Source organism: Ornithorhynchus anatinus, chromosome 17, assembly GCF_004115215.2.
Source record: "Ornithorhynchus anatinus isolate Pmale09 chromosome 17, mOrnAna1.pri.v4, whole genome shotgun sequence".
Lineage (NCBI taxonomy): Eukaryota > Metazoa > Chordata > Mammalia > Monotremata > Ornithorhynchidae > Ornithorhynchus > Ornithorhynchus anatinus.
In genome coordinates, this window is record NC_041744.1 from 25,754,472 (window position 1) to 25,780,281 (window position 25,810).

Here is a 25,810-nt window from a genome sequence, read left to right on the forward strand (position 1 = left end):
TCCTGCTGTTTTGGTTCTTTTGTACTTTTTGTATTTCATTCCACTTTTATCCAATTACTTTTGGTATCAATAACAACAGCTGCTTTCTTATCTACTTTAGCCAAATGATTGCTAGATCATTTCAGAAATTAGTAACATTTTCTAGGAGGATTATTATCATTATTGTTAGGCCTAATTATTATTATTGAGTCTAATAATCACCAGGGTCCCTTCCCTATTTCATTTGCAGATAATCTAACTTTGAAAGTTTGTGTCAGTGTGATCTGATAAAACACACAAAGTGCCAGGAAAGCTGTAGACACTACATAGTACATCTTCACTCTTAAGGAAAAGCTTGTTTTTTCTTTCACTTAACATCTTAGGGTTTAGGAAGAATCCCTGAGTCTGTTGTTTAAAAAAAAACAACAAAACTTCATTCACTCAAATTTTTTTTTCTCTTTCACAGATTTGAGGGTGGAAATTTGGGCTCAAGTACTGAGCGAGTAGTGGGGAGAGATTTTTAAGGTCTGGAAATGTGAACCTGCATAATGCTACATTACAAGAAAAGTGATGGGCTCCCTGTCCTCAGCTCTGGCCTTTTTGACTGTCATTGCACAGATTGGAAACATCTATGATGCCAGCTAACTCCCAGAAACACATTTACTCTTTCCTACCTTTACGACTCACTTTGGATGCCATCATTGTGACCGGTATCATCTTTCATTTAAAAACTAGCACTGCCTTTACACTGCGTTCTTTTTCAGGTGCTTTTGACAATCCTCCCTCATAATGTTTTCATCTACAATCCTTTGCAGAGGCAACATCACACTCACAAATAGTCTTAATGTATGTGGCTATTTGGAACATCAAAATCAGGGGCAAGAAATTATTTGTGGCACAATTATTTTACCCGATCAGGCCTACTTTATAGTAGCTGCCCAAACTGAATAAACAAAAGGGAAAGCACCCTTTGAAATTTCAGCTTATTGTGCTTTCAGTTATCAGTCCCTTCTCCTTGATTCCAAACAATAATATTTCCTTATCTCATGACAGCAACAGGACATTAACTCCCACTATGTCCTTTAAAATAATAAAATTTCACAGAGTCCCTCCCAAATAGGTGAATGTTTTTTTCTTTATTAACTTCCTCGCTCCACAAACAAAGCACAATCTGAAAAGGTGTTCTTCCTGTTCCTTTGAAACAAGTAGATTAGCCCATTTTCTCATGAGGATTGGCAAAGCCCTTCAATAGACGTGACTGCCAGAGGAAGAGGCTGAAGATGGTGGCCTCAGGGAATACACTGCTGACTTGATAAATCTTTGGGTCAGAAGAGGTCATCACTTGATGTCTGATAGAGAGATCGACTTACTAGCAAATATAAGCAAGAACCCATTCTGTAGTGTTAATGTGAAAGAAAATACAATAATATTGAAAATACATTTGCATACCAGAAAAGGAAATATTGAAATAACTGCATATGGCATTTGTTCAAATATAAACCCATTTTTCAGTTTAGGATATTGGTTTTTGAATACCAAAGTCTTTTTCCACAATTATATTTTTTCCAATAGTGTCATTACAATTTATTTAGCTTCCCATGGATACTAATTTGAAGTGAAAAAACAAACAGATATTGGAATGATGTGATTCTTCCCAGCAGTCACTGGAAATTAAACATCGCTGTGACAGGTATGTCATTTGTCATCGATAAGCTCAGAAGGTCTCACAGCAGCATTTTATTTGTTCACAGAATTTTCAGCTTGGGAGGAATAGTCATACCTAGGAAGAGGATAGGTTTGGTCAAACTTTTATTTTTTTAAATAGTATTTGTTAAGTGTTCACTATGTGCCAGGCAATGTACTAAATACATTAGGGTAGGTACAAGCTAATCAGTTTGGACATAGTCCCTGTCTCACATAAGCCTCACAGTCTCAATGCCCACTTTACAGATGAGGTAACTCAGGCACAGAGAAGCAAAGTGACATACCCATGGTCATACAGAAGACAAATGGCAGAGTCAGAATTAAAACCCAGGACCTTCTGACTCCCAGGCCTGTGTTCATTCCACCAGACTATCCTGCTTATCTAATAATTGTGGTATTTGTTAAGCACTTTTTATGTGGCAGGCACTGTTCTAAGCAATGGGGTGGTTACAAGAAAATCAGGTTGGATACAGTCTCTGTCACACATGTGACTCACAGTCTTAATCCTCATTTTACAGATGAGGGAGCTGAGGCCCAGAGAAGTGACTTGCCCAAGGTCACATAGCAGACAGGTGGAGGAGCCAGGATTAAAATCCGGTTACTTCTGACTCCCAGGCCAGTGCTTTATCCACTAAGGCATGCTTCTTCTCAAATCAGTGAATAAAGCATTCCAAAAAAATTGCCTTACCACATAAAGGATCCCTAGTTTTAGAGAAAACTAAATTATTTATTTTTCTAGGAAGAAGTTGAAATATTTTGACCATGTAGATTTATTTTCATACATTGTTAGCAGTGCTATGAGTGCCAACCAACTTGCATGTGAGTCAGGTCTGATGCTCCCAGGCTTTATAACCCCATCCAGGAGGGTCAATTTCTCCCCATCTTCTACCTCAGCTGTATGAAACTCACAGGGTACTTTCTATGCTGCCTCTATCCTAGATAGCTCCTTCAACGGTCCAAGTCCCCGTTTGCAGGCAATAGGAAAAAGAGAAATGATCTAACCTAGTTTGGGTACTAAAGAAAAATACCTGAGGATTTTGAAAAATTATAGGCCAATATTCTTGCTGTCACGGGCTTACAAATATTTCATATGAGTCATTCTAAATTGTATACAAGGAACATTAGAGCAGAGAATAGAAAGGAACAGATTGGCTTCTGGGGAGGATATTTAACAATAGATCATGTTCATGTCATCAGGCAGCTAACAAAAAAGTAAATTTAGAACCTTACTCTGACTGCTTATTAACAGTGAAAAAGTATTTAATTCAGATAAACCACATGTAGTTCATTATGTACTAAATGAACAAGCAATACCATCCCAACATGCTCAGGACTAAAGGCATTAACATAAACTTAATGTCTTAGCTCCATGATTGGGAAATATTATCCTCATAACATTGGAAGAGAATATGACAAAGCCTGAGAGACTCTTCCCAAAGACATTTTTTAATATTTGGATAATTTCTTGAAGGTGAAAACATGAGGGTGATTTTCCATTAGATGGAAGAAAACTGCAGTTATGTTTATTCAAAGTTATTATATTATAGCCACTAAAAAACTGGACTAACCATTCTTGCAAATTCAAGGAGCAGTAGTCAGTCAATTTATCAGAAGTATGTATTGAGCCCTTACTGTATGCAGAACACTCAACCATGCACTTTAGAAGCACTTCAGAGAGTACAGTAGAGTTAATAAAGTTAACGCCCTCAATAAATCTATGATCTAGTGGAGGAGACAGGCATAAAACAATTACATAAAACAATTAGAAGGAAGCAGCAAAGTTTAAAGTTTACAGGAAGGCAGTGATGCCTATCCAAGTGCTAAAGTGCTGCAGTAGGGTTAAAGTTGCAGTAATTATGGAGGGATGGTAAGAAATTAATCATGGATGGCCACCTGGAGGAAATATGATTTCAGAAAAGTCTTGATGATGAGAGTTGTGGTACACTGGATGTAAAGGGGGATGTAATTCCAAGTAGATGGGACAACATGAAGATAAACAATGTTCACAACCAACCTCATCTATTTTATAGAAAATTAATTTTAACTGCTATATTTGGTCTTTTGGTTAATTTCTCAAGAGGTTCATTATTTTTCTCTTTCCTTTGGGTTTCATCTTAATAATCTACACTATAAGTTCTTTGCAAGCAGGGAATGTATCCGTTACATTGCATTCTCCAAGCACTTAGTACAGTACTCTGCACATAGTAAGAGCTCAATAAATAGAATTGATTGGGAAAATGTGGAATATTTGTGATACGCCAGGCATTGAACAAAACTGTTTTTGACTTAGACTGTTTATGGTATTTTTGGGTCTATGTGCATAGATGGTTAACATAGCAACTGTGGATGGAACTTTGGTGCTGGTTTTTCTCACTTGGGGTAGTCAGGAATCATTCAGTATAGTGCTAAGTGCTTAGTACAGTGCTCTGCACATAGTGAGCGCTCAATAAACACTATTGAATGAATGAATTCAATAGATTGACAGTGTAGAATTATATTGTTATTAAAAATGATTTACTTATAATGTCTGTTTCCCACTCCAGACTGTAAACTCAGGGTGGGCAGCGAATGTGTCTGCCAACTCTCTTGTACTGTACTCTCCCAAACACTTAGTGCTGTTCTCTGCACATAGTGAATGCTCATTAAATACCATGGATGATAATGATAATGATGATCAGGAGTCAAGGTAGTGTTTTGCTTCCCATCTGGAGGGTTTGCTATATTTACCTGGTCTCCCACTGAAAAGCCAGAGGTCCCTCAGCCAAAACGTGCACAATGAAGTTAAATAGCACACACATTATTGGTAATCTAAATTTAAATGCAGTTTTTTTAATCATTCAATTCCTTATAACTACGCATTTTTATTTAAAAAGTACTCCCAAGAGAAATGGCTAGAAGATCAATAGATATTCAAATATGATTTTTTTTTATAAATCCAAACTCAGTGTCTCTCCTAAGAAGCATTAGGAAGGGGATATATTGAAATTCTTTGCTACCGCCTTTGGGCATGTATGTGAATGATGCAGATAACTACCTTAAATCTCTGCTTTGCCTGGGAAATCTAGTCAGTATTGTATTTTTTAATAAAACACAGAAGACAATAAAATTTAATTAAACCTGCAGTGTAAAAATTATTACTGCATTAATTACTACAGGGTTTGTTTTAGAGGTTATACATGTGATGTGATGATGTCAGAATGGAATTTTGGCAGAGGAGTACAGTTTGTCTCCTTTTAGTCAGAATGAAAATGCTACAGCACTTAGGAAATAATGGCATGGCAAGGCAGAGAGGAATGTTTTTTAAAAGGGAGACAATGACACCACAATAATACCTTTTAAAATTGCTGGGATTTCATGTATACTAAATTATTCAGGTAGATTCAATTATTCTCTCAGTGGAGGATTCTCCACATGAATGAAATAGATCAATATATCAGTATCAAGCAATATCATTTTGATAGATTTAGAGGACATATTTATTATTGGGTCTCACTGTATGCAACCAGTCAGAACTAAATGACCCATAAAAGCCCTTGTGAACAAAATGAATACATTTATTGATTGATTGGAACCCTTAAAATAAACATCATCTGTTACCCAAGCCAAACAACAATGCTAATTATAGGACACACCACTTTTCTAAATGCATGCTATCTTTTCTTACAAATTTATCAAAAAGTGAATCTTGAAGGGAAAACCATACATATTTAAATACTGATTGCAAAAAACAGAGTGCTGGATCCCCTCACTGCGAGGAGGGTTGAAAAATGGAGGCTGGGCAAGATATACAATATTAATTGGAACATCTAAAAGACAAACTTCATTCACAAGGATCAAATCTTTACAAATAGTTAGCCATCCTTCCACTGGACAGAGTGTTAGAGTCAGCCTTACGAGTAGTGATCTGCAGAAGAAATGTAATAAATGATTCCTCCCGAGTAGTATGAAGTGGTGTTTAATTTGTATATTACTTAGGGTACTCGGTGGAAAACCTTAGGCTGAGAAAAAGTTTGCAGTCATTTGAAATGCCACAGTAGACAGTACAAACAGGGAGCCAAGGAGATGATGGGCTTTCTGCCATTTACAGATGGATTAAAATCAATTTTCCTTTGTTCAACTATCCCTAAGAAGTAGAGAAGGGAGTAAGTGGAAAATTTATTCCATGGGGGGCTTGGTCCATCTCCAAGGTGGGATTAGGAGGAGGGGAGGAGGAGAAAGGTGATGCTTTGGACATCCACCCATAATCTTGTTATGCCTCATTTCTTGATTGCTATTGCTAGTTTCTTTTGCCTAGAACTGTTATCTTGGAGGTATAAAAAGCCAGTTTAAAATTCAAGTTGTAAGGCACTAAGAAATTGATCATGTCCATATATTGATCTGCCAGAAAACACATTTAGCAATGCATCAGGGCATCAGCTGTCTATTGTAAAAACCCTGACAAGTGACTGGTCATCTTACTGCTCTGGGCTAGAAAGAAAACCAGTCCTGGGAAGAACTTGGGAGATGCCAAACTAAGGAGCTTGAAAAGACTGGCTCTTTCATCATGTTACCCTGATGAAAAATGGTGTGTGTGGGGGGCGGAGGGCGGGGGGTAGGAGGGGAGGGAAATCTGCAAACTCCCCAAGGCTGGTTCTCCTAGAATACTTCTCCCACTGCTTTCAAAATTATTTCATTCACTGTCACCTATAAGGCTTCCTGCCACTTCCTGCTTTCTTGCAATAATCCAGTCTCAATACTTGCCACATTTCTCCAATTCTTCCCTGCACCTCATCTTATTTATTGAGAGCTTATTTATTTATTGTGTGCAGAGCACTGTGCTAAGCGCTTGGAAAGTACAATTCGGCAACAGATATGACAATTCCTACCCAACAATGGGCTCACAGTCTAGAAGGGGAAGATAGACAACAAAACAAAACAAGTAGACAGGCATCGATACCATCAAAATAAAAAATAGAATCATAGATAAATACACATCATTAATAAAATAGAGTAATAAATAATATATGCAAATACACACAAGTGCCATGGGGAGGGAAAGGGGTAGAGCAGAGGGAGTAGGGGGAATGTGGAGGGGAGGAGGCGCTCAGGGAAAGGGAGGGCTCAGTCTGGGAAGGCCTCTTGGAGGAGGTGAGCTCTCAGTAGGCCTTTGAGTAGGGGAAGAGAGTTAGTTTGGTGGATGTGAGGAGGTAGGGCATTCCAGGTCAGTGGTAGGATGTGGGCCAGGGCTTGACGGCAGGACAGGCGAGAATGAGGCACAGTGAGGAGGTTAGCAGAGAGGAGCGGAGTGTACGGGGTGGGCTGTAGAAGGAGAGAAGGGAGGTGAGGTAAGGCAAGGTAATGGAGAGCTTTGAAGCCAAGAGTGAGGAGTGTTTGCTTCATGTGAAGGTTGATAGGCAGCCACTGGAGGTTTTTGAGGAGGGGAATGACAGGCCCAGAGTGTTTCTGTAGAAAGATAATTTGGGCAGCAGAATGATGTACAGACTGAAGTGGGGAGGGACAGGAGGATGGGAGATCGGAAAGAAGGTTGCTGCAACAATCTAGTTGGGATATTATGAGAGATTCTACCAGCAAGGTAGTACTTTGGATGGAGAGGAAAGGGTGGATCTTGGTGATGTTGTGAAGGTGAGACCGGCAGGTTTTGGTGACAGATTGGATGTGTGGGATGAATGAGAGAACAGAGTCAAGGATGACACCCATGCCAGATTGAGGTGAAAGAAAAAGGGAATCATGGAATTTCACATGTTTTACAAAGACACTACACTACTGGAGGGAAATGAGAATTTTATTACAAATATAGGCAACCGATTCTAGACCAAAATATTTTAAAATAATATGAAGGGTTGCATGATTGATTCTTACTTTGTTTTCTGACACTTCTTTCCACCATTCCCTTCTTTTTTCTGTAATATCTAGACCTAAGGTCAGGAATTGAAGACTATTCATTTTTGATTCATTATTCTTGACACTGCACCTTCTTTCTTTGACTGATGAGTGTTACAGTTTCTGTCTCAATTGATTTTTTTCTCTTATTTAATCCTGTTGGCAGCTGTCTCTTTTTTCAAATATTTTTTTCCTGCTTTTATTCTCTTGGTAACTACTTGGCCCTACTTTCTCCTTTTGTTTTACTTTATTATTCATTATTCCCTTTTATTTTCCATCTCTCTACTCTGCTGAGCCCTCTTCTGCACTTATTTCTTAAATTCCCCCTCTCCTTTTCCATTCTGCAATCTTTTTGAATTAGGGTGCCTATGAATTTTGGGTTTTAATTAACCAGCAGAATATTTTTTACAGTACACTTCTTTGCTTACATCTCATCTTGGAGCAGATTCACCTGAAATGTAAAGTTGTCCTTTGCAGCAACTCGTCATCTTAAAATACAACATTAACTCTTCCTGGGAACAAAAGCATTTAGTGAATTTTTTAAATATGAAAATATATTTAAGTCTCTATCAATGTTTGCCTGTGTGGTACCATCACATTCTGAAAATTATATAGTTCTTATGAAGTCCTCAAGAAAATGAGATTCATTCAAAATTTAAAACACAACACCACATTCCTCTATGGTTCTGAAACATTGTCTTTTACGGCCCCCCTTGAAACCACATGAACTTCTGGGAAGTAAATAGCTCAGGCATTGCCAATAGCACACATCTCATTTCTTGCCTCCTTTACACATATAAAAGGATCTACATTTAGCAATGAGGTTATAGAAAAGGTGTATTTTGAATAGTTACTGCATGAATTCTGTATATTTCTTCTGATAGTACAGTACATGGTATATAGTATATGTTAAACAACCAATTGCATTTATTGAGTGCTTACTGTGTGCAGTGCACTGTACTAAACACTTGGGAGAGTACAGTATAACAGAGTTGGTAGACATGTTCCCTGTCCACAATAAGCTAAAAGACTAAAGACTATATAGTCTACAGTTAACAAATACCATGAAAATGACTCTCTATACTTAGTTCTGACATAATGCATGTTTCACTAGACATTTCCATTAGAACATTGTTATGGGCTATGAGGATGTTCATCCAACAATGCAAGCTTGTTTAGTTATGGTATGCTTTGGTGTCAGAAGAAACAGCTTTCATGTATGCATATAGCATTGGAACAGGTTAATACTACAGCATATGTTCTCTTATTGGGGCTTTGCAAGAATACCATTCCCATTTTATTGGAGAATTGGATTTAGCTCTAACTCCACAGGCAAAATGAATAGTTTAACCAGTATCCAAACAAGATAAAACAATCAATACCACAGTAATCCAAGGATTTATCCTATCCCATTTTGAATACTGGTATCTGTCTCCATGCTGACCTCCCTGACTCTCCCCAGTCCAGTCCATACTTCGCTCTGTTGTCTAAATCATTTTTCTACAGAAACATCTAGTTCATGTTTCTCCAATCCTCAAGAACCCTCAGTGGTTTCCCATTCAGCTCTGCATCAAACATAAACTCCTTACCATTGGCTTTAAAGTGTTCATCACTTTGCCCAGTCCAACCTTACCTCGCTATTCTCCTACTACAACCCAGCCTGCACACTTTGTCCCTTTAATACCAACCTACTCACTGTACCTTGATCTCATCTATGTCACTGCTGACGTCCCGCCACATCATGTCTCTGGCCTGGAAAGACCTCCCTTTTCATATGACGATTACTCTCTTCCCTTCAAAGTCTAAATCTTCCCTAAGCCCTCATTTCCTCTTTCCCACTCTCTTTTGCCATCACCCTAACTTGTTCCCTTTACTCACCACCCACCCTGTCCCCCAGCTCCACAGTACTTATGTACATACCCATAATTTTTTCAATTATATTATTTTCTGTTTCCCCCTCTTGACTGTAAGATCATTGCGGGCAGGTAATTTATCTATTATATTGCTGTTCTGTACTCTCCCAAGGACTTAGTAGAGTGCTCTGCAAACACTGGTGCTCAATAAATATGATTGATTGAATACCATTCATTGAGCAGCTTCTATGTGCAGAGTTGGAGAGAATATAGAGTAAAAAATACAATCCCTGCCCTCAAGGAGTCTATAATCTCAGTAGGTAGGTAAATTATTTAACTTTGGAGGAAATCGATCCTCTCTAAGAATATTAGTTTGTAAATCGAGGGGAATCTGTAAGCAGATCCTACTATTCACGCTTCCTGTTCCTATGCCCTGGGGTCTGGTTCACATTTTGTCTACTTTGGTAGGACAGTACTTCAGATTTTGAATATTATAAATACTCAGAAGAGTGGCCCTAAATGTGTACTTTTTTCATTTAGTCTCCAATATGGAAAGAGGAATGACTCAATATTAAAAATGAATAGTCACAGAATTATTGCCCATACACCCCAAGATGCAGTTTGAGTGATAATGAAAGAACATTTTATTGAGTATCTCAGGAGAATTTCCATCACAAAGCATAATTGGAAGGGGGAGATGAGTGCATCACTTTCTAAGTCAAAGATTTCAACTGCCTTGGGAGAAGCAGCATGGCTTAATGGAAAGACCACGGCTTGGGAGTCAGAGGTCGTGGGTTCTAATCCCGCCTCTGCCACTTGTCAGCTGTGTGACTTTGGGCAAGTCACTTAACTTCTCTGTGCCTCAGTTACCTCATCTGTAAAATGGGAATAAAGACTGTGAGCCCCACATGGGACAACATGATTACCTTGTATCTACCCCAGTGCTGAGAACAGCGCTTGGCACATAGTAAGAGCTAAACAAATACCATCGTCATTATTATTATTATTAGAAAACTAATATGATAAATAACAATAGGAGTTCAGAATTCAGAATAGTTTTAATTTTTAAGTTCTAATTTTATTGACTTCTGTGGTGAAGAGAAACAAGTGATATTTTGCTATTTATCTTTTTTATAATTAAAAAGAGTTAGTGTTTCTCTGTAGGGCTTTTCTTTACATATTTCCAAAGTAAATTTTTCTATGGCTTATTTTTCAAGGTTTTATATAATTTTAAGGAACACTTTACTTTCAAATATATTGAAAAATAAGCGTTCCTTAAAATTATATAAAACCTTTGATTTAAAGCTTCTGGTGTTGACAACACAGAGGAACAAAACATATATTCCTATATTTGCTCTTATTAATCTTTTAAAAAGCCGGTCCATAAGATTTCTCCAGTCTCTGTTGCATGGACTACTAATTATTACCTGGAATTGAGATATTTAAGAACCAAATTTTAATCCACTTTGAAAAAGGTTTTCTTTAATTGTATCTCAATTAAAAATATAAAATCATTTTTTCTAAGCATCTATCATGATAGATTTTTTAAAAATACAAATATAAACAGTTTGTATTTGAAATTTTTTAAAAAATGAATATTTTAAGAATTTCTGCCTTAAATTACCTGGTGAAAAATGTAAACACAAACCACACTAATCAAACTCAGGATTTCTACAGAATGCAGGAACTACTCTCCAGATAATTTCCACTAATAGGTAACTATCCCTTTACCCTTAGGAATTAAAAAAAATCTCATTTGACATAGTTTTCCCATTTTTCAATATTCTCTTATTAGCAGGAAATTCTTGTCAATATATAAATACTAACCTTTTTATCTAGCCTGCTTATCATGTGGAGCTTGGTGTATAGTGGGAAAGGGAAGAAAAATAATTGACAATACCAAATCATAATACTGGAACCCAACTGGGACCAGCTGCCAATGATTGTTCTGATCAGAAATAAAGAAATAGCTTACATGGGGGGGTGTTCATCCTCTTTAGCAGCAGGAAAGCAACATCTTTTCTGGGGCCAGAAAAGAACATGGAAATAATTGCCCAGCAAATCCTCAACTTCCCATTTGACTTTAGCAACAAAATACATTATCAAAACTAGTGTCCCTTTCTCAGAACATGCTCTCAAATTACAACATTATATCATTCATTCTTTCTTACTTTTCAATTGTGAATGATATAGGAGAGTATGAAAATTTCCTTTGTTACCTTTCCATTTTAGTCTGGATCCTAAGAACGGTGAGCGTCATCTTATTCCATTTTCCATTTGAAGTGATTGCAAGGGTCCTTTGCTCCAGGGATCTGGGCGACAATCATGCATTACTTCTGGGAGACAGAATGTGGAGAGAACATTGGTCTGTCTCAGGCACCAAATTCACAAATTGCCTTCATTCTGTATCCTGGCTAGTATTGTTGCTGAGCAATGATTTGGCTCTACACTAAGAGTGGAATATAGCACAAAGTAAAAATTGAGTTGATTGTCTCCAAATGTCCTGAGAGGAATGCAGATTCTGGAATCAGGAGATCTGTCCTCTATATCCCTTTTAGTAATTTCAAATGTTGAAATCCATTTTTTTTTTACTTAAAGGACTATTTCAAAATTGGTGCCAACTCTGAAAATGTGCCATCCATAAAAGAAATGAAAAAGCAAGAAAGCAGCCACTTACACCTCTGAAAAACATGCCTTGGTACATCTCCAAAGTAGAAGGTGAGGTCAGTTATAACAAGAGCAAACTTTTGAACTTCTTGCTTGAAACAGTCAATCAGTGTCATTCTCTCAGGCCCAAACTCATCTCACCACAGATCAATTATAGACTCTGGTGATTCAAATATGGTGAAAGCGTTGAAGCACATATATCATTTTACCTGGGTAAAGCCTATTCAGCCTATGAGAAACTAAGAGACCTCTGAAATCATGGAGCTAAGAATAGCAAGAACTGACTGGCAAGATACATATTAGAAAAAATGCCATCATCAAAAGACAGAAGAGCAGTTGTATATTGGGGGAGAATTTGGCAGAAGGAAACTGAGAATAAGAACAATGTTCAGAGACAACTTATTGAAAAAGTGTTACTCTTATAACACTTTTAAATACTTCTAACATTTATAACACTTTTAGGAGAAGCAGCATGGCTCAGTGGAAAGAGCATGGGGAATCAAAGGTCATGGTTTCGGGACTGTAAGCCCGTCAAACGGCAGGGACTGTCTCTATATGTTGCCGACTTGTTCATCCCAAGCGCTTAGTACAGTGCTCTGCACATAGTAAGCGCTCAATAAATACTATTGAATGAATCCCGGCTCTGCCACATGTCAGCTGTGTGACTGTGGGCAAGTCACTTAACTTCTCTGTGCCTAAGTAACCTCACCTGTAAAATGGGGATTAAGACTGTGAGCCTCACGTGGGACAACCTGATTACCCTGTATCTACCCCAGCACTTAGAACAGGGCTCTGCATATAGTAAGTGCTTAATAAATACCAACATTATTATTATAATCAAGGTCCTTCAAAGTGAGAAAAATATTGGCATCAAAAGAGATTTTGGAATTGCAGAACCAAAGAGCAGGGAACACATCTCCAATTCTGTTATACTGTACTTTTCTAAGACCTTAGTATAGTGCTCTGCACACAGTAAGTTCTTAATAAATATGATTGTTTTCTATAATAGTCATCTGAGGATTTTCTTGTTTAAATATATAAGCACTAGAATATATTTATAGACAGTTTCCAGTAACACCCAGAAATAGAGCATAGCACACCTAGAGAATTGAGTTATTTTCTACAGTGGAACTAAAGTTAGGATAGCCAAGTTGTTTCCATGATAGTTAAATTGTGATGAGTCTAGTTATAGAACATTACAGATAAGATAAACTGCTTTTGTTCTCAAGAAAATGCTGTTCAAAGTTAGGAGGGCACTTCTGTTTAGAATGCATCACCATTCGTACTATTTTTGTGATTACTCTTTTAGAAAACATAAATGAAAAATTATAAGGGGATACTTTAAGGAGGATAGGTCAGGGTTGAGTGGAAGAGGCCAAAGAAAAGCAGCATTAGACGCAGCATTTAGTGGAAATATCATGGACCTGGGAATCAGAGGACATGGGTTCTAATTCCAGATCTGCCACTGGTCTGTTGTGTGACCTTGGGAAACTCATCTTCCCTTCCCCTGTGCCTCAGTTACTTCATTTGTACAATGGGGATTAGGACCATGAGCTCCATATGGGACATATGGGACTGTGTTCCTGTGTTGAATCTGATTAGCTTCTATCTACCCCAGTGCTTAGTACAGTAAGTGCTAATAGTATATAGTAAGGGCTTAACAAATACCATTAAAAAAAAAAGGTGAGATTACCTGATGTCTAGGCAGAACCACAGAGACTTGACATTTAATACTGATTAAATATGTCAGCCATCCTATCAGGGAATCTATGACCCAATATAAATACACAATCATCTCTATTACTTATTTCTAATTGAATACAAAATTTCAGAGAAACAGGCATTCCAATACTGGCTCAGGACTCAGTCTCCTATTTAGAACACCAATACCATGAGAAACTTTGTTCTGACTCAAAATGTTAAGATTTAAGGCACAGTTCACCTATAAAATCGGGATTAAGACTGTGAGCCCCACGAGGGACAACCTGATAACCTTGTATCTATCCCAATACTTAGAAGAGTGCTTGGCACATAGTGCTTAACAAATACCATCATTATTATTATTATTATTAATACATTGGTAAAAAAAACTGGGAATAGTGTAGCATTGTTCTTTTTTATCTGCATATTACCTTAAGAAGATTGATGCAAACAACCTTACTTTTTACGGGTTCCAATTTATCTTCTTTCAGATTTTCATGTAGGCTTGGAGATTCCCTATGGATCAATGAGAACTTGAAGAGCTTAACATTTGGAGTAAGGGGAAGATCAAGAAAAGATGTAATATCTGTGAAACTAAGAGGAAAAGATGTAATAACTGTGAAACTAGGAACAGCTCTTATAAGTAGCAATAAAAGGAAAAAAATAATAGAAGAATGAATATCTTTCAATAAACTACAGCAAGTTTATATAACATCAATTCATTCTCAACATATTGATTTTGATATGCTCTGGAATTCTCTCAAAAAAATATGGCTGATTCTTAATTCCATAAAATTTCTCATATCTCTTTTGCCAAAGTCACACTTCCTTCAGTCTTATGCCCTTTCTTACCTTTCAACAACAAAACAAATATATTCAGTCGTGCAGTAAGGAAGACCTGAGTTAAATCTTCCATAGATTCATAATTACTTTGATGGACGGTGCTATTAAACAAGTCAAATGGGATTTTTTTTCCCTTTTTCAGTGTGAGGGCTGTCTTCTCCCATTTAGGAGCCTGTGATGACCAAGACTTTCATATGACCCTGGAAAATGCAAATTTCATTTCTTGGGTCTATTTCTTATATTTTGTACATATGGACTCTACATAGTACAAAATAAGCCAGCCATAAGTCTACAATATATGAATGTTGATTGTCTGACACTGTAGCCTTCACAACTTCTCAGAAAATCTGAGACTTTTTGCTTGCAATCAAAATTATGTCTAGATTCTAAAGAAGATGAAATAATTGAACTGGATCATGGTAATAGATTTTAACAGCTGGACAATAATTTCTCTAAATGCCTGATTCTTATGAGTTTGATTCCCTACTTCTTTCCAATCACTTAAGCTATTATAGCTCATCAGCTAAAGAGATTTGTAAATCAGAAAGGATAAAGTGTTGCTTGTCCTCCCTATACTTAAAAATATACTTCTTGATTGGAAACTTTGTTACTGAATACCTCTGCGAAGATTTTTTTTATCAATTTGAGATGCTTGTTTCATTATGTGTGAATGGTTTTTTTCTTAGAAAGGAAGAGTGTATTATACGGGAAGCACTGTGTTCTTGTAAAAAGAGCGCGGACCTATAGGTCACAGGACCTGGGTTATAAATTCCTGCTCTGCCACTTGTCCGTTGTGTGATCTTGGTCTAGTCACTTAACTTATATGTGCCTAAGTTTCCCACCTGCATAATGGGGATGGAATCCTCCTCCCTTCCTCTTAAACTTTGAGCTCCAAAAGGGACAGGGACCATGTCCAACATGATAATCTTACATCTACCCCAGTTCTTGGTACAAAGTAAGTGCTTAATAAGTATTATAATAATAGTTATAATCGTAATAATTAAGTAAACATTATTTCTGAAAAGTACATGGAGCATATCACTGATTTGTCTCTAGTGATAGAAGAAGAGATGGAAGTCTTCCTTGGACCACTGAAATATACACTTTCAGTGACAAAACAAGACTCATTTTGAATAATATGTACTCAAAAGGGTAAAATCATTTTTAATGGAACTTAGTGCTAATTTGCAAAAGTGTTGTAATACAATGTTTCTGGAAGGTGATGGGGAAATGAAATAGAGCTCAAAACATTATGAAGGCCTCATTCATTTTATTATTCAAAAGAATCCCTTAGGCCCTCCATACTTCTTAGTTCCTACTAAGTAAAGGAAATGTCAGATAATTACACATATCTTGTATATACTTTGAGGCTTGCCTTCAGATATTAGCCAAAATGAGAATTTAAATTGATAATCCTTAGATCAAAGGGGGGTAAAGAGGTCATTTAATACTACTTTAGTTGATATTTCATAATTCCTCAAGCACTCATTACTGTGGTGGGTGGGTGAATAAAACAGATTTGCAGTGGATTCAATATAAAGATGGTAAAGCGTAATGTACCCTGCTTTGGAGCCCAGCCAAAATCAGTAGTCAAGTAAGATGCCAAATTTCAGCACAAGGCTACCGTGAATGACAGACTAAAGCACGTAAGGCTATGTGAAAACAGGTGGTCTGGGATGTCTGATATAAACAGAGCATCTGGTCACTGAAGTGTGACTGCATTTACTTTGTGTTCCTAATGCTGAACAATATTAGGGACAAGTAGTTGTTAAAATCCTTCTGTTTGGTCACCTTCCCATGTTATCAGAATAAGGTTATCTATGTACATATAACATCTATATGTAAATACCTACATACAGGTACCCTTCATACTCAAACTAGATGCCACTGATAATGGTACCTCTGAAGAAGCCAACCTAATGCACAAAGACTGTGCCATATTGTGCAGTTCCCTATTTGCAGCACTTCGGGTTTTTTCACATGTGGCTCCTTGTCTCGATCTTTAGAAACCCTCTTCTCTAAAAAAGCCACTCGTTTCTTGATTGAAGTGTATCATGCTGCTCTCTAAAGAATAGAAATGCAGACTTTCAGGCACCATCACAATTTTGTTATATCTGTGTCTCAGCCTCAGAAACATTTCTACGTTCACACAATTCAGAGTATCTGAGCAGTCTAACCCTCTTTCTTTTGTGATGATTCACATATATTATAGACAAGTGAATATGTTTTGATGCTCTTGTTAAGTTATAGATTTGGTCTGTAATAAATGTCACTGAATGTCTTCTCATTTAATGTTATTTTCATGATTATTATTTTTGGCTCTCTGGTTTAAGAATGTCCAATAACTCTAGAGGGTAAGCTCATTGTGGGCAGGAATGTGTCTGTTTTATTGTTGTGTTGTTTTCTCCCAAACACTAAGTAAGTACAGTGTTCTGCAAATACGATTGATTGATTTTACTCTAGAGAACCCTATAAATGCCTTAATATTCTTCACATATTTCTCTAGGTACTTTATGTAATAAAAAATGAACACGTTCCATGTAATATAAAAATATAAGTGTTTTGAGAAATTTATCTTAATCTGCCTTTGGGTCATCAACCTCTTGTCACTGCCATAAAGCAAGAGGAAAAGCAGGAAAAATCTTTAATGAGCAAGCATTTCATGAAATTATGTCTTGTTCTGAGCCTGATTATTACCATAATATGTTTGAAGTTCCATTCAATTTAGTACTTCCTAAAATTTTCCTCATTTCCTGTACTGATAACTTCAAAGGCCAGCTGCATTCCCCAAATTTGCTGCAACTATGTGAAAGTTGTAAAGGTTATTTAACATATAAAAGAGGTTTTGGTCTTTACTTACAATTTCACTAAGCAAAAAGCAATAAAAAGAAGGTAAAGCACTATCTCACTCTGAAGTGGTTAAAAATATTACATTCTCTCCTTTATTTCTATTCCTTCAGTTAAGTCTCTCTCTCTCTCTCTCTCTTTTTTTTTTACTATTCAAATGAAGCACTACAGCTGTTTGATCCCTACCTGTCTTCAGGACATATTTTCCCTCTATTCTCAGTTACAGGGTGGCAAATTGCCAACCCTAGGATTCATTTAATCCCACCCCTTCAAGTTTCACTGGTCAGCAGCCGGGTGAAACGGGAAGAAAAGGAAGGAGGTATTTCAGCAATATAATTTATATTTAATTTATATATTCCACTTTCAATGCATTGTTTTCTAGCCAAATAAAAGTACACAGAGAATGGCAGGCTATTCTGCAAAACAATTTCACAGCCAGAGAAGTGATCAGAGGTTTAGAATGAGTCTTCTATTTTAAGTAGTCCCTTGCTACCTTTTACAAACAGAAATAGCAGGGGAAATTTTCCACATTGTTCCCCTGCCTTGGATTATTACTAACTACTTTTCTTGAATTGTTGTAATTTATGTAGTGTGGTGCAGCATAGGACAAGAGCAACATTTACTGGAAAATAACACTGGAACCAGGGAACATTAAAGAACTTTTTAAAAAATACAGCATGATGATAATTTCATAAAATAGTTCTAGGCATGTATTCTGAATAATGACTGTGTCTAAATCGGAATATTTACTTTCTTAATCTCTGTTAAGGTAGAGTCAAATTCAAAGTCCTAAAGTTTGACTGGAAAATATTCTTCTAATACAAATGTTACACAATACAGACCTATCTCAGGATACCTGTAGATGTTCCTTGAAAATGAGGATGTACTCTGAATCATCAAAGGTTTCCCTATAGAATTAAATGAAATAAGTTCCTGTTCCTGACCCAGAGCTGACATAATGTCTGAGTCCTTTTAAGTAATTAGTAAACTGAAGATTTCTCCTTGCCCCCTCCCTCCTGTCATTCCTTCCTATCCATTATTCCTTGAGATTTTCTTGATACTCCTATACCAGAAACATGACCCCTAAACCCACTTCCTCTGCCCCGCTCCACCTTACTAAGTTTCACAATTTTTGTTGTTATTAATGAGGATTCATCAGGGTTCCACTCAAGGTTAGTACTGCCACCTCCCCTGTTAGGAAGTTCCATTTAGGATCCTGGTATCTGAAATATAGTTCCACCTCTATACCAGGGAAGCTGATTCATTATGCATTTTCCATCTCACCTCTTGCTTTTCAGTTGATTCTGCTCACTAAGAAGCTTTTGTCCTCATGGAGACCAGGAGTTATTTTAGTGCAGAGGATTCCCCAGCTACTTAGGAGCTCAAAGCTGATGAAACCAATTCCAAAGGCTATGTTCAGCTGAAAGCAGTAATGAATAAGAAGCTGGATTAGGGGAGCCATTGAATGAGTTTCTATCATTGTGGCCAAAAGGTTAAGAGGGGAGGGAATGATCCTTCATATATGCCCCCCTTCCCTAAACCTCTGCCTAAAACAGAAGCCAGTCTACACAAGTCATTGATTGGAAAGTGGTGTGCGGGGTGCTTAGACTGGGAAGGAAGGAAGCTGTCATTTCTGCAGGAATTGGTTGTAATATCAGTGGGGATGTATACAGCCTGTGCTTCACTGTATCTCTCTAGATTTTATATACTATAGTTGCTTGTAACCAGGGATGTGCCTGTATTTAGTGCCACTAATACCCCAAATTTTAAGTTTGTTTAAAGAAACAGTGGTAAAGAAGAAGAGATCAGCCAGTCACTTATTTGAAGGTATATTTGACCCCCTCCCAGTGAAAAGTTTATATATTTTAGTTTCTGCTAACAGTAGGCTCTTTCTCCCTTCTCAGGATCACATTTGGATAGTTTCCAGTACTCTACCAGTCTCCGCTATGGGAGGGAGAGTCAAACAGAGGCGTACCCATTCCATTCCCAACTTGGACAGTGGCTAGTGAGTGGAAGGCAATCTGCTACAAGTCAAAACGCAGCTGTGCTGGGCAGCAGTGGCATGGGAGACATACAAGGGTGGAGACAAATTTACTGGGTGGAAGAAGGCAGTGGTAAACCACTTCCATATTTTTACCAAGAAAACTCTATGGAAAAAATTACCAGAATGAATGCAGATGGAGGTGGGGCATTCTGGAAGAGATGTGGCCATGGAGTCACTATCAGTGGGAAATGACTAGACAGCAAAGACAAGACAAGGCTCTTTCTAGTACTAGATTCTATTGTCTTTCAAATCAATTTATGTCACATTTACTTTGCACTTAGTATACAGAGCACAGTACTAAGCAGGGAAGCAGCGTGGCTCAGTGGAAAGAGCCTGGGCTTCGGAGTCAGAGGTCATGGGTTCGACCTCCGGCTCTGCCACTTGTCAGCTGTGTGACTGTGGGCAAGTCACTTAACTTCTCTGTGCCTTAGTTACCTCATCTGTAAAATGGGGATTAACTGTGAGCCTCACATGGGACAACCTGATTACCCTGTATCTATCCCAGCGCTTAGAACAGTGCTCTGCACATAGTAAGCGCTAAACAAATACCAACATTATTATCACTTGGGAGAGTACAATATAAAGAATCAGCAGACACATTCCCTGTCAATAAGTTTCCAGTCTAGAGGAGAAAACATACATTAATACAATACATACACGACTATATATATATATGTATATGTACTATGGGGCTGAGGATGGGGTGAATAAAGGATACAAGTGCAGTGGTGACACAGAAGGGAGAGGGAGAGGGAGGAGAGAAAATGAGTGCTTAGTTGGGGATGGCCTCTTGGAGGAGAGGTGTTTTAATAAGACTTTGAAGGTGAGGAGAGTGATAATCTGTCAAATATGAAAAGAAAGGGCATTCCAGGCCAGAGACAGGCCTTGAGCAAGAAGTCTGTAGTGAAATAGACAAGATTGAGGTACAATGTGTAATTTGGCATTTGAGGAGCTGCTTGGGTTGTAATAGTAAATCAGAGGGATAAAATAGGAAGGGTAAAATGATTGGGCGCTTTAAAACTAATAAGCAGTTTCTGTGTGATGGCAACATGGATGGGCAACCACTGAAAATCTTTGAGGAGTGAGGAAATGTGGAATGAAATATTTTGTAGAAAAATGATCCAAGCAGTGGAGTGAAGTATGGGGAGACAGTAGGCATGGAGGTCAGCAAGGAGGCTGATGCAGTAATCAAGTAATCAAACTAGGAGAACATGACAGGATAAATGCTTGGATTAGCATGGTAGCAGTTACGATGAATTTTAGCCAAATTGTGAAAGTGGAACCAACAACAATTGGAGACATTTAAAATGTGAGTTGAATGAGAGGTTGAGTGGAGGAGATTGCCAAGGTTACAAGTTTGCGAGTCTGGGAGGATGGTAGTGCTGGCTACAGTAAGGGGAAAATCATGGGGAGGACAGGGTTTGGGTAGAAAGATGAAGAGCCTGTTTTACACATGTTAAATTTGAGGGGTTGGTAAAACATTCAAGTAGATATGCCCAGTGTGGGCGGGGATTGTCTCTCCTTATTGCTGAATTGTACTTTCCAAGAGCTTAATACAATGCTCTGCACACAGTGAGCACTTAATAAATACGACTGGATTGAATGAATGAATATGTCCTGAAGGCAGAAGGAAATATGAGACTGGAGAGAGATCAAGGCTGGAGATACAGATTTAGGAATCATCAGCAAAGAGACAGTAGTTGAAGCAAAGGGAGCGAGTGAGTTTTCCAAGGGAGTAGTTGGAGAATAGAAGAGGTCCCAGAACTGAGTCTTGAGGGAATCCTACAGTTAGGCGGTGGGAGGTAGAAAGGAGCCCCTGAAAGAGACTGAGAATGAGTGGCCAAAGAGGAGGAGAGAAAGAGATTCCAGTCTGTGAGCTCCCCCTCTAGACTGGTGACAGACTGTGAGCTAGACTGTGAGTTAGACTCTAGATTGTGAGCTCATTAAGGGGAGGAATGTGTGTGTTTGTTGTTATATTGTACCCTCCCAAGCACTTAGTATAGTGCTTTGTCCTGGAATGCCCTCCCTCCTCACCTCCGCCAAACTAATTCTCTTTCCCTCTTCAAAGCCCTACTTACAGCTCACCTCCTCCAAGAGGCCTTCCCAGACTGAGCTTCCCTTTTTCCCTCTGCTCCCTCTGCTGCCCCTCTACCCCCCCTCATCTCCCCTCAGCTAAGCCCCCTTTTCCCTCTGCTCCTCCCCCTCTCCCTTCCCCTCCCCTCAGGACTGTGCTCGTCCACTCAATTGTATATATTTTTATTACCCTATTTATTTTGTTAATGAGATGTACATCCCCTTGATTCTATTTATTGCTATTGTTTTTGTCTGTCTGTCTCCCCCAATTAGACTGTAAGCCCGTCAATGGGCAGGGACTGTCTCTATCTGTTGCTGATTTGTACATTCCAAGCTCTTAGTACAGTGCTCTGCACATAGTAAGCGCTCAATAAACACTATTGAATGAATGAAATGAATGCTTTGCACAAAGTAAGTGCTCAAAAATTGCTAGAGAATGAGAAGAACCAGGAGAGGGCAGTGTCAGGAAAATCAAGGTTAGATAATGCTTCCAGGAGAAAGAATGATTCAGTATTGTGGTATACCACCAGTCTGATTAGTGGTCACATTTCTGCATGTTTTATACTAAAAATGGATATAAATTACACTTTCTCTAATATGAAAGATAGCCCTGTTATAAAGGGTTAACATTTACTCCAGTGAAGTCATTTGCTGAATGGATTTTGGTGGCCAAGAAGCAGTTAATATGCACAATACCAAAGTCAGCAAATTACCCCTTATAGAACAGAATGAAACCTTTTGATTTATGTCAAGGCAGAAGATACTAATTTAATTTTGGAAGAAAAGAATTCAATTGACAAAGTATCTTGTTTGCAAAAAATGCATCCACAATAACAATTTGTCAGAGATTTCTAAATTTCATTCTCTTCATTTGTGAGTCATCAATTCACGACAGTTTCATTATGATGAGGACTTAATCCAGAAAGACCTCTTGGAGGAAATGTTACTTAAGTAAACTTTTGAAGGTGGGGAGAGTGGTCATCGATCAGAGTTCCAGGCCAGAGGAAGAAGGTGAACAAGGGGTCGGTGATGAAAAAGACAAGATCCAGATATAATGAGTAGGTTGGCATGGGAAGAGTGAAGTGTGCAGGCTGGTCTGTAGTAGGTTAACGGCAAGGTAAGGTAGGATTTAGTGCTGTAAAGCTGATGGTAAAGAGTTTCTGTTTGATGAGGTGGTGGATGGGCAGTGGGGAGACATGGACTGAATGTTCTTTAGAAAAATATCACCAGGATTGAAAGAGATTGAGTATTATCAAAATGCCTCCATTTTGGAAATGGCACCCAAGGAGTCCCCTGGCTTCCCCTGTACTGTAAAGTACAGAACAAATTATCTAAATGCCTCTATGTTTTGGCCTTCAACTATAGATACAACACAGAGTATAAATCAATTTTAACTAAGAGGAATAGGGTGGCAAAGGAAACTTTAGAAATTGCCATATAACACCTCTAGCCTTGTATCTCTTCTGCAGGACTTGCAGCCCTTAACCTTGCCTCCCAGTGTTTTTGACTCTGCCTTCTCTCTTCCATATTCACAGCTGTCTCCTACCTACTTGCTGTCTTGTATTATCTGCATCTTATCAGTTGTGGTTTAAGGAATCACCAGAGCTTTGCTTGAAGTGGCTCCGCCCAGCTTCACTTTCAGTATACACTGGTTACTCCCTCCCTTTTTAAAGCAGCCTCTAGAACATCCAGTAAAATTATATGCCAGGGCAATGCAATGTGAGAGAAATAATCCCTAAGGCATCTTTATATATTCTAAAGGCAAGCTGGGTACTTTCTACTCCTTCACTCCTCAAATTCAGAAGAGATAATTGACTTCAAAGTTCAAGGTTTTAGCACAAGCAGAACAGCAAGATCAATATCTAACTTTGTGGGAAATTGGATTCATAAAAAAAAAGTGCAATCTCACCATTCCAGGTTTGCAGCAAAGAAGTTGCATCTTCATAGTTTAAAAGTTTGGAGGGGGTCAGAAAGTAATCCTATAAGAAAATACTCTAAAGCCTTTTATATGTATCTTTGTTTAAAATGCAGTCTTATATCCTTTAATTACCAACAAATGTACTTGAGAAATTTTACTGTTGGGAACAAGATCCTCACCTTCAGTTGTATACAGTTATCTTCCTTCAATTTTTTTAAATTGTAGCAAAAAATAAGTGTTCCATTTCAATTGTTAGTTTTTAAATAGGATTTTCATTATGAATACCAAATTGTAATGCCATTATGGAAAGGTTACTAACATTTATTATATGAAGTTTAAGAGCCTAAATTTTCCTAATGTTGCAAATTTGTATTTAATTCATCCTATCCTTAATAGTATGTAATTGTTTAAATGATATTTTAGTCCTTTTGAAAAAAAGGCATTGTTTGAGGGAAAATTCAAATCATTGAAAACTCAGTGAATCTCTGATAAGGAATAGGAAATGAGAGTGAAATTCTACTATTGAAGTAGTACACTTACATTCCTGTAAATTCCAGCTTATCCTTTATTCATTATACTTAAATCTTGCAAGTTCACATTTTTTTAAACAAAAAAAATGTGATTGTAGCTCCACTTAGGACATTCTTCACTAACTCAAACTAATAATCAGAAGATCCATTACAGAAGACTGGGTTTAGTAAATGGCAGTTAAAATGTAATTAAGAGCAAAGCTACCACATCAAAAATATGCCTCATTTATGGCAACAAGGGTAACCTAGTTTTAATCATGTTGCGATACCATAATTTTAAAACATTCATTGTGGAATATTTCTGAAAATAATTAACATATGTCTGCATTCTATTTTATTAAATAACAGCTAAGTGAGATGCCATCTACATTTTTGTCTTTGAGTTGTCAAATTTAAGAGAAAAACATACAACCAAATTGTTATATCATTAAGATATAGAAGCCCCTTTTATTACATCAGGCAAGAGTCTAAGTCTATGTGTGGTCTGGGAATTTGTCTGTTTATTGTTATATTGTAGTCTCCCAAGTGCTTAGTACAATGCTTTGCACACAGTAAATGCTTAATAAATGATTGAATGAATGAATGAAGTTTGACTACCTGAAAAATTATCACCACTCAGAATAGCTGATCTTTTTTATTCTGGTCTTCTAGACTGTGAGCCCACTGTGGGAAGGGATTGTCTCTATTTGTAGCTGAATTGAACATTCCAAGCGCTAAGTACAGTGCTCTGCACACAGTAAGTGCTCAATAGATATGATGGCATGAATAGCCAAAGAGGCAAAAGTGCAATGCTGGCCTTGGGTCCAGCATTAAAGACACTTTAACTTCCCCTGGATTCTTGATAATTCATCACTTGAGGAATAGTGACCAGACTCTATTACTCCAAAGTGGCACAGAATTCGAGGGTGGGGAGGCAAAGGGGGCTGTTTGTTTCTATAATTTCTAAATTTTACTTTTAAATATTTGTGATTTTTCACAGGCAGCTGCTATCCTGCGGGAAAACTCTCAAGAAATGAAGTGCTCTTAGTTCCTCCACTAATGTTTACGTAACAAAGAGGATATTCATTCATAGTATTTATTGAGTGCTTACTATGTGCAGAGCACTGTACTAAGCGCTTGGAATGAACAAGTCGGCAACAGATAGAGACGGTCCCTGCCGTTTGACGGGCTTACAGTCTAATCGGGGGAGACGGACAGACAAGAACAATGGCAATAAATAGAGTCAAGGGGAAGAACATCTCGTAAAAACAATGGCAACTAAATAGAATCAAGGCGATGTACAATTCATTAACAAAATAAATAGGGTAACGAAAATATATACAGTTGAGCGGACGAGTACAGTGCTGTGGGGATGGGAAGGGAGAGGTGGAGGAGCAGAGGGAAAGGGCGAAAAGAGGGCTTAGCTGCGGAGAGGCAAAGGGGGGGTGGCAGAGGGAGTAGAGGGAGAAGAGGAGCTCAGTCTGGGAAGGCCTCTTGGAGGAGGTGAGTTTTAAGTAGGGTTATGAAGAGGGGAAGAGAATCAGTTTGGCGGATGTGAGGAGGGAGAGCGTTCCAGGACCGCGGGAGGACGTGGCCCAGGGGTCGATGGCGCGATAGGCAAGACCGAGGGACGGTGAGGAGGTGGGCGGCAGAGGAGCGGAGGGTGCGGGGTGGGTGGTAGAAAGAGAGAAGGGAGGAGAGGTAGGAAGGGGCAAGGTGATGGAGAGCCTTGAAGCCTAGAGTGAGGAATTTTTGTTTGGAGCGGAGGTTGATAGGCAACCACTGGAGTTGT

The 25,810-nt window shown here is 38.1% G+C and overlaps 1 long non-coding RNA gene across 2 annotated transcripts; it reads right to left on the reverse strand.

Moving 5' to 3' along the window:
- Positions 1-1,096: 1,096 nt before the first annotated feature.
- On the reverse strand, positions 1,097-18,890 carry LOC114817934. 2 transcript variants are annotated; one of them, XR_003765771.1, is made up of 6 exons: positions 18,759-18,890; positions 16,528-16,691; positions 14,216-14,300; positions 11,636-11,752; positions 7,992-8,075; positions 1,097-1,759 (listed from the first exon to the last, which is right to left on the reverse strand). It is a non-coding gene; the product is annotated as an uncharacterized LOC114817934 (long non-coding RNA). The 2 variants fall into 2 exon arrangements; XR_003765772.1 differs by lacking the exon at positions 7,992-8,075.
- Between the last annotated feature and the right edge of the window lie 6,920 nt (positions 18,891-25,810).